This window comes from Orussus abietinus, unplaced genomic scaffold (assembly GCF_000612105.2).
Source record: "Orussus abietinus isolate OABI.00-Male unplaced genomic scaffold, Oabi_2.0 scaffold578, whole genome shotgun sequence".
Taxonomy (NCBI): Eukaryota; Metazoa; Arthropoda; class Insecta; order Hymenoptera; family Orussidae; genus Orussus; species Orussus abietinus.
The window spans coordinates 4,127-14,812 of record NW_019394726.1 but is presented as its reverse complement, the minus strand read 5'-3'; the positions used below and the strand labels follow the sequence as shown (position 1 = coordinate 14,812).

Genomic DNA, 10,686 nt, shown 5'->3' with positions numbered 1-10,686 from the left:
TGCACGGGAGAGATTTGCGTTCCTCGTAAACGCATGGCCCGAATTCGATGTCGCTCAATGTGCAGATTCGTAAGAGCAAACTGACGATGCAGCACTCCGTAGGTCACACTCGTACGAGCCGTTCGCGAGGAAGTTGCCATCGCTTTGCACGGGCGAGATCGACGTTCGTCGCAACCGCATGGCCCGAATTCGATGTCGTTCAATATGCAGATTCGTAAGAGCAAACTGACGGTGCAGCACACCGTAGGTCAAACTAGTACGTGCCGTTCGCGAGGAAGTTGCCATCGCTTTGCACGGGCGAGATCGTCGTTTCTCGCAAACGCGTGGCCCGAATTCGATGTCGTCCAGTATGCAGATTCGTAAGAGCAAACTGACGGTGCAGCACACCGTAGGTCAAACTCCGACTCAGTTCGTTTCAACCGCTTCGAGTGACTTATAATTATTGGGATCGTTAGAATTTTAAGTGAAGATTGTTAATATATACTACATTATAGTGAACAGTTCCGACATTGTGTCCATTTACTACGAACTCTAAAGACTTGTGCGACAATATTAATTCAATATCAAAACTCTTAAGTGACTCTAAAATAACATTCGACGCGACCCGAAGACGTGAGAAAGGGGGTTTTCCACCTTTATCGGCGGAATTCCCACGACTTAAACGTTCCTGCCGCTCGGGACGTTACAAGATTCTTGGTGACAGCGGTGGGACCCCTGAATTTCTCCACATCTTCAACACCCAAGGACAGCAGCCGCCATTTACAACTTTTCCCTGGATCCATTTGGTGCTGCGAGTCTCCTGTTTTCACCTGTTTGACCACCTTCTTTGGCCGACGTCCGCCAACCGCATCCGATATCTGGGAAAATCAGAAAATCAAATGTCTGGAACAATATTCCCGTTAATTTTATTGTCATTGTGAGTAATTTCACATCATCTTTACGAACTCTTTCGCATATTATTGTATTCTTTCACATATTACTATATTCTTTCATATATTATTGTACTCTTTCGCATATTATTGTATTCTTTCACATATTATTGTATTCTTTCATATATTATTGTACTCTTTCGCATACTATCGTATTTTTTTTCAATTGCATATTTATAATCTTTTGTAACAATGTCAGTTTCTAATCCGCCTCCGCAACCTACACTTTCTGTTAGAGACGCCATTGAAACCTTGCGTGTATTCAACGGTTACAATATCCCTGTTCGCGATTTCATTGACTCGTGCAAATTATGTCGAAGCTTAATATCCTCACTTCCGGACGACACATTAATCAAATTATTTAAAACTTGTTTACGCGGAGAAGCTCGACAGAGCCTTATCAGCCAAGAATTTTCAACTACTACCGACGTTTGCAAAAGCTTAACTAAAATTTACGGTCGCGTAGAAACTCCTGAATCATGGCAGTCTGAACTTGCTAGCATTATTCAAAAACTAGACGAACCTGTAAATTCTTACGCCAATCGTGTCCGCATTATTTTAAACAATCTAGAGGATTGTCTCGTCAGTACATCCGAACAAAGTGTAAGTAAAACTCTAGTCGCGCATGCAAGACATACCGCGACAAACTGTTCTATTCGCGGTTTAACCTCCGAAATCGTAGCACGTATTGTCTCTGCAAATCCCAGCAACTTAGAAGCTGCAATAGAACTCGCTCGTACAGCCGAGGCCGAAATTAGTCGCCGTAAAAAATTAACACAATGTCAAAATTCAATGGCCTCTCCCGTCGTATGTCAGAATTGCAACAAGGAAGGACATTTCGCAAAAGACTGTAACGCGCACATCCGTGCTACTCGATGGCAATCCAGCGTCTGTTCCTTTTGCAATAAACCGGGTCACACTTATGACAATTGTAGAAATAGATCTAGAATAGCAAATGGTCGGCAATTATTCTCAGAATCCTCGTAACAGCAACAACGATTATGCTCGCCGAAATAATAAAAATAATCCATCAAATTTAAATTCCAATGTGTGCCGCTATTGCAAAAACGCAGGCCATACAATCGATCAATGTCGAAAACGCGCATACAATAACAGCAGAAATCCGAATAACATTAACAATAGTAATAATCGAACGAATCCGCCGCAAAATTCTCCGAGAGCAAACGACCGTAATAATGCGAACTCGGGAAACCTACCGGGAGCCCTGCGGGATGGCGCACGCCAGGGCAACCCACCACGACGCCAAGTCCAGATTATGGAAACGAACGACATATAAGACGAGCCAAAATAAACTACACTAAAGTCAGCAGACCCCCAGTAGTCGAGATTCCATGTCCAGAATTAAATTCAAACCCGACGTCTCGTTTCATGATACACACTGGCTCTGACATTAACGTAATAAAATATAGTTGCCTACGAAAAGGCGCTCATTTCGATCCAAACTTCAGTTTCGAGATCAGCGGAGTAACCGAAGGCAAGACGGAAACCTTAGGGCAAACTAATCTTAGTCTCCACGGAATTCAGAGCACTTTCCATGTAGTACCTATTAAGAATAACTGAGTTCAGCGCATTTCTGTTAGCGACTGTACTCCGACTCGAGCCGAGCTCGACTCGGATAACTTCGGCAACTCTCGTGTTCCGAAGCGAGCCAAACGACAGCCTACTCAGTCCGTCTCGAACCCCGAGCAAAGAAAGGGGAGCACATGTTGTGCGGCTTAATATCTACGAATATTAATCAATAAATAGTTAATCATCATTCATACTCGCCACCTCAATTTATTTGTTTACCCGTTCACAATCTCCTGCATTAACAGTACCAAACGATTTTCCAATCGAAACTGATGGAATAATCGGATCCGAACTCCTGCGACAAGAAACTGCGACTCTCTTTCAGGGATGGCACCTTGACCTTAGGGCACATAGCCATTCCCTTTTCTAATCCCGAAATCATTATTCTAAAAGCACGCGCGCGAACTGTAGTGTACGTTCGCGTAGCAAATCCCGAAATTTCAGAGGGATATATCAAACGACTTAATTTCGGAAAAGATATCTTGATAGGCAATTCTATTGTAAAGGTCAGCGATGGCAAGGCGTTTCTCTTCGCCATAAATGCATCCGACGAGGACGTTGATATGATCGTCCCGACCGTACCAATAGAACCATTCGATATAATTTCCGAAACCTGTGCCAATTCAAACGAAGACACGACGTCACGACAATTTAACCGTGTCGACAAAATCAAGGATCTGCTTAGGCTAGATCACCTGAACAGCGAAGAAACGGCCAATATACATCAACTCATAGAACAGAATTCCGACCGTTTCCATTTTCCGGAAGAACCCTTAGGGGCAACCACGGTCCTCACTCATTCTATTTCGACGACCGACAATCTCCCTATATCAGTAAAACAATATCGATATCCACCGGTTCACCGACAAGAAATAGAACGACAAATCAACGATCTACTAAATCAAGGAATTATCGAAAACTCCAGCTCACCCTTCAATTCACCATTGTGGATAGTTCCCAAAAAAAACCGGACAGTCAGGGGAATAAGCGATGGCGACTTGTAATAGATTTTCGTGCATTGAACGAAAAAACAGTAGGCGACGCCTACCCCCTTCCGAACATTACGGACATCCTGGATCAGCTCGGAGGAGTGAAATACTTTTCTACCTTCAATTTAGCTTCCTGATTTCACCAAATAAAAATGAATCGTGACGACGCTCCGAAAACCACCTTCTCTACTCCTCATGGCCATTACCAATACACGCGCATGCCATTTGGTTTGAAAAATGTGCCAGCCACATTTCAAAGACTGATGGATATTGTACTAACCGGCCTACAAGGCATCGAGTTATTTGTATACCTTGATGACGTCGTAATTTACGCAAGCTCACTCGCAGAACATGCAACTAAATTCAACAGATTAATGTCCCGACTTCATGCCGCAAACCTCGTCTTACAGCCCGACAAATGCAATTTCCTACACAAAGAAGTAGCCTATTTAGGCCATATTATCAGTGAAAACGGCGTTAAGCCTGATCCATCTAAAGTCAATGCCGTCAAAAATTTTCCTCGACCGCTGAATCCCAAAAACGTAAAACAATTTCTAGGATTGGTTGGCTATTACAGACGGTTCATTAAAAACTTTTCAAAAATTGCGGGACCACTAACGAATCTCCTAAAAAAGGAAGCCCAATTTTCATGGTCTGAAACCGAACAAATTGCATTCGAACAATTACGAGACATACTATGCCAGGAACCTATCCAACAATATCCAAAATTTGATGAACCCTTTCTCATCAGTACCGACGCATCAGGATACGCGATAGGAGCCATTCTTAGCCAAGGAGAAATTGGCAAGGACCTCCCGATAACCTATGCATCTCGAATACTAAACTAAGCCGAAACCAATTACTCCACTACAGAAAAAGAACTTCTTGCTGTAGTATATGCAGTTCAACATTTTCGACCCTACGTTTATGGTCACAAATTTACACTCATCACAGACCATAAGCCTCTCGTATGGCTCAAAACCTTAAAAGACCCGACATCCAGACTCCTCACATGGAAACTAAAACTTGAAGAATACGATTACACAGTGGCTTACAAAGCAGGTAAGCGTAATGTCAATGGCGACGCACTTTCACGAAGTCCACCAGGCGCACAAACCCCACACATCATACATCCCATAGGTTCCAAACGACATAAACCATCGAAAGGAATATTTGAGTCAACTACTTCCAGCCCAGAAGAAAAGAAGAAACGCGATGCTTCGCCTCCAAAAATCGATCAACCGATCCCTATCTCTATGTCCAGCGAAGACGAATCCACAGAATCAAGTATCGAAACATCCCATCGAGCAGAAAAAAAACTATCCACCACTAGTTCAGACGCCGGAATTCGAAAACCACGAAGACGTCGAAAAACGACCAGACCTGGAAGGAAATCCTCAACGTCATCGGAAACATCGCAAACTCCAGACTCTCTCGAAACTTCTGAAACCGAGGACAATAATTCCGAAATTCAAGACGAACATTGTGGCGAAAAACATTCTCTGACTTCTACGAACTCCGAAGACGGTATACGAAAACCCAGGAGACGGCGTAAACGCCTCAAACCTAAAAATACAATATCCTCATCAGATTCCAGCGACACTGATGACCCCATGGATCATTCTACCATCTCGCCACCCTCTCCCATGGAAGGACACGGAATACATTGGACGACCAGCAACGAAGCGACACTGAGATAACAGTCCAAGCCAATGCTCACCGAGCTATGGACAGTTCATCAGACTCCTCCATCTCTCCACTACAAATGGACATAGACCCCCCTCTGCAAAAGGCGAAATCACCATTAAACCATCATCTAAGAAACCCAAAATTGGGTATTCACCAAAATCCAACCCTGACGAAATCGAACATATGGACATCGACGAGCCTACTACTCCCCCCAGAAATCTATTCGACGAATCATCCGAAAGCGAATATATAATCACGCCTCGTCGTCAACTAGCGATACCACGAAGCCTACCTATACCGAATAAATCATCAAAAATAAATGAACCAAAATGCAAAGACACGACACTCTTAAAACCCCCTATTCCTAGAAAAACGACATCCACAAGCCGCCAAAAACCTTCACCCAAAAAACCAACAGTCATCCACGAATAAATTCTACCAGCAAATATATTGGAAACTAGCGATCATCTACTTATGCAAAAGGACGACCTTGGTTTTCTCTTGACTACCCATGGAGAACCAATAAGCCTCGTTGGTGAGGAACTACAAATTAAAGGCTACCTAAAAGGTTTTAAAAATGCCAATCCTAAGCCAGGCCAAATCTGTGTCTCCAAAGCAGGTAAACAAAAACTATTCGGCATCACTATTACCACCGAAGAAAATACGTCTATCGACGAAAACCTATTTGCAAAATCCTTACGCGAACTATTTCGAGTAATGACTCTACACGAATCAACAACGATCAGCCTGTCAAAAGACGATTTATCCTGTACCAAAATCCCTTGGACCAAAATAAAGGGAATACTTCGTGCAACGTTATTCAAATCAAATATATTCGTCACACTATGCTCAGGCAAAAAAAAATATAATTATATCCCACCTATCGAAGAAAGAAAAAACATCATTCGCGAAAATCACGAAAGCCTCCACGGAGGACATAAAGGAATCACGAAGACCTACACACGGATAAGACAATCTTACTACTGGTCAAACATGAAACACGAAATTCAAGATTTCATAGCCCACTGCGATAGCTGTCAACGCAAAAAACTAGTACGCGTTAAAGGACGCGAACCTATGATTATCACCGACACACCTAAAGATGCCTTCGACAAAATTGCAATGGACATTCTAGGCCCTCTACCTCGCTTTACAAACGGAAATATATACATTCTGACCGTACAAGACCAACTTACTAAATATTCATTAGCAATCTCCTTGAAAGATGCAACTTCCGTTGAAATCGCTGATGCATTCTCCCAAAACATAATTTGCCGATTCGGCTGTCCAAAGGCGACATTCGTGTGTTATGGGGCAAGCCCCGCCGCGCCTGAGACTGGGTCCCTTAGCGGCCCCCCCATTGCTGGGGGGTTACAACCATCCACCACCAAGCGAGGCCACCGCCAAAGGAACCGCGCTGTTCTGCGGGGCTCGGAAAAACCCCCCCGGCTCGCACCCGACCCGTGTACCCGCAAGGCGGGCGCCAAGGCGCACCGCCTCGCGGGCGACGGGCCGCATGGTCACAGCCGGAGAGTAGGGCCTACCCCCAAGGGGAAGCGCTCCGGCCATGGGCCGGGCCCCCGGGGCGGCGCACCGTTACCAGCGGGGGCCACGAGGAGGCGGAACCGCCGGCCGAAGCCCGGCCCGTATCAGGGTTGGCCGAAGCCGTTTTCGCCGAAGCGCAGCCACACCCGCAACCTGGACAGATCCAGGCCCCTGTATACGAGTCGTGGCTGTGAGCCCCACTGCCCGCAGGTCCAGCAGGAGAGCTCAGCGATGGACCACCAGCTCAGGTAAGTATGGCTCTGATGTAGAGTCGGGCGTCCCAGTTATATCAACGTCACTAATTCTTCTTTTCTGTTTCAGGTACGCAGCAGTCCCAGGAATCCGGTCCACCGCCAAGCCAGTCATCACTTCGCTCAACTATCTTCCCAGGTAAGTACCCAGGATAGGTACTCCACGCTTCGTCTAACCTCCTTGTTCTTGTATGTTTCAGATGAGGCGATCGTGGCCACCCACAACGGATGGACCCGCCACTCAGCCCATCAAGGTAAGTACCCTTCAATGGTTATAACCTTCTCTAATAAGTTGTTCATTCTAGGTAGCAGCCCCCAGCTCCGGACCAGGCCAGAGACGGAGACCACACCGATCCAGTCCAGAGGAATTACAGAGTTCAAGTGAGTCCCCAGAAGAGGCCAGGTAAGTACTTCTCGTGCACTTAAGCTTTGACTAATACTAGTTTTTTTCAGGTAGCAGCTCCCGTCACCGGAACCAACCAGCGAGGAAGTCGTCATGGAGCAGGCCCCGGAGGGCCACCGTGTACAGGTAAGTCTCCTATGTGGAGTCCAGCTCTCTCTGTTTTACTAATGGCTTGTTTTACAAACCTTTCCAGGCTGTCGAATGTTTCCTCACTTACGAGGGCCCTCAGCGGAGGGGGCCATTGGAGGCCAAGGCGCCCCAAGTCCTCCCTAAAGACATCTCTAAGCTCCCGATGCTCGGGACACTCAAAGAGGAGGTGCTCAGGAGTGCCCAGCGCACCACATTCGCATCTGTCGGAGTCGACGAGGGCATGGAAATGAAGCCTCTTTTTGAAGGCGCCGTGGCCAGTCAGGACCTGGGGTCCAAAGGCGACACTGACCGACCAAGGCACCAATTTTACCAGCGCTCTCCTAAAACAAATAGCCAAGTTATTCAAAATTAAACAATTACGCCCCACCGCATTCCACCCGCAGTCAAACGGTTCTATTGAACGTAGCCATCACGTATTAGTAGAGTATTTAAAGCATTACATTGGAAAAAATAAACGAAATTGAGATCAATTGCTAAATTATGCAATGTTTTCATATAATACAAGCGTACACGAAGCGACGCGTTTTACCCCGTTCGAATTATTATACGGCCGAAAGGCACGACTACCATCTAACATTAATTCAAGCGACGAATTCCAAACATACAATGACCATGTGACAAATCTATACCATACCTTGCAAGAATTGGGTGACCACGCATCTCATAACCTACAACAAAGTAAATTTAGGTCTAAATACTATTACGACAAAAAGGTGAAACCATGAAATTATAAAATAGGCGATTATGTTTACCTTTTAAAAGGGAACCGAAAATCTAAGCTCGACGACGAGTACACCGGACCCTTTCAAATTATAGACATTCTAGATAATAATAATATTAAGATTAGAATTAGTGAGCGAAAATGCAAAATAGTAGATAAAGATCGTATAAAGTTAGCAAACATAAAGTAGCTGAAACATTAAAAAAAAGAAAAAAAAACATTACACGCACCATTAGTTGTAAACCAATAGCTGTAAACGAAATACGAACATTTATTAATATACCTTACTTTGAGTATGTTATCACAGATTATGCTTCGCCAAGGCAGAGCCGTACCAAGTCGAAATTTACGGACAACCACCGGCAATAATAATCAAAAAGGATCTACGAATGCGTACCACTATGGGAATCTGCCAAATTCTGCATTACGTCGATCTTCCCGAAATCCAAGATGCCAAGGAAAGGCTCCAAAATTCCAGGGCCAGAGCCAGGGCTAAATGCAGGCTTCCTCCAGACAACTGTACATTCAGCTCCCACTTGGACTTGCTCTCAAGCCGGATCTACGAAATAGAACAAAATCATGTAAAACTCCTAGAATTACTAAGCGTACCAAAACGAAATAAGCGCGGAATATTCGGAAATATTGTCAAACCAGCAGCGAAAATACTTTATGGAATTTTATCGAATTCTGAATTAGAAAATTATGTAGAACTACTGTTTCCGTCAAAGTCGAAACAGTAAAATACGTCAGCAGAATTATCAAATCTCATTCACATAGCGAAACACGAATTTGAAAATATCCAACACGATATCGACAAACTTCGCGAGAAAACATTTGAAGTACATACGAGTCTTGCGAACATACAACAATCACTCAATTCAGCCTCTATTCGTGCATACAACCTAGCGATGGAAATGTTAACATTATCATTAGATCAAGCCATCGTAACCATAGATATTGAATTAAACATACTGACCGATGGAATATTATTTGCCAAACGAGGTCTAATCCACCCTTATTTATTTACTATGGCTCATTTCTTGAAAACTGTTAGAGAAATTGCAGAAAATAACCCATCGATAGAATTTCCAACACCGCTAGACCTGAAAAACGTGGAAACATCAATCGACACATCGGAGGCCCAAATTATCTATACTCAAGGAAAATTAGCATATATTATAAATATTCTACATCTTTCACGTTTAAATCTCAATGTATATCACTTAACACCAGCACCATTTATGTATGACAAACTAGGTTACGTATTTAAACAACCATCATCCGAGAACATAGCTGTCACGGATGACCAAATTCAATTTATAGAATTAACGAACGAACAATTATCTCACTGCAATATCATAGATAATACTTACATTTTTAAAGAGAATTACCCACTCTACAAGGCGTCTTACAATTCTCCATGCGAAGTCCAATTAGTTGAAGAGTCGAAGTCCTCCGACGTAGCCACATTTGACATTAGGGTTACGCAATCCATTCGACATCTCTGGAAACCACTTCTGGGACATTATAAATATCTCTTCTCACTTGCTAGTCCTGAAACTATTAAAATAACATGTAATAACCAAGAATTTCAGACAATTGTAGATGGAACAGGTATTCTCTCACTCTTTGGTAAATCCACCATCCGAACAAATTCAATAACGCTTTTTAATAAGCAGACACGTATCTATAACGAACACAATTCACACACGACTGGAATAGAATCAGATATAACTAATGAATTGCTATACAAACCATACCTAAACGAGGTTAACTTACCGGATGTCATCGAATCAATAGATGATACTCATGACTCAATTCACAGCACAGAATGGAAAGACATCATTCTGAAAGCAAAAGAAATAGCAACTTCAAAATCAATTCACAAAAAACAAGAAATAACGCGTTATAATTGTAATAACCGAAATACTACTAATAATTAGTGTCCTAATAGGTTATGTTACCCGACTCATACTTTCAAAAATACACCGAACCTAGTCACTAACGCCAGAGATGAGTTGGGAGATTGCTAACGGGCAGGGTCGCGCGATCGCATCGTATGCTGCCCTATGGTTTTGTACGTGAGGTTTCACCGTTTTTTGCGCCCAAGGGCGGCGCAACAAATTTCTGACAGGGACTCACGCACTCGCGATGGCGGTGCCATCTACCAGTCGCCGCTGGCGGCTAACGTACTCGTGATGGTAATACCATGCAGCAGTTGACGGTGGTAGCTTACCTACGCTTACCGACACTGATCGCTTTTAAGGGTAAGGGAATATGGCGCGTTCGGTCACATGCGCGTTAGCATTATTTTTACCCGACTCGCTCGTCTATCGTTTATTCCGTTAATGGTAAATAAAACACTATGGACGTTATCACAATACTTATTATTAAACCCATTTGGCGTATATAAACTTTC

At 43.7% G+C, this 10,686-nt stretch overlaps 1 long non-coding RNA gene across 1 annotated transcript; it reads right to left on the bottom strand.

Annotated features, from left to right (window-relative positions):
• Positions 1-491: 491 nt before the first annotated feature.
• LOC105704287 lies at positions 492-10,424 on the bottom strand. Its single transcript, XR_001104439.2, has 9 exons — positions 10,262-10,424; positions 10,047-10,114; positions 9,641-9,827; positions 9,244-9,370; positions 8,665-8,826; positions 8,299-8,367; positions 8,181-8,214; positions 7,582-7,866; positions 492-857 (listed from the first exon to the last, which is right to left on the bottom strand). It is a non-coding gene; the product is annotated as an uncharacterized LOC105704287 (long non-coding RNA).
• Positions 10,425-10,686: the final 262 nt, after the last annotated feature.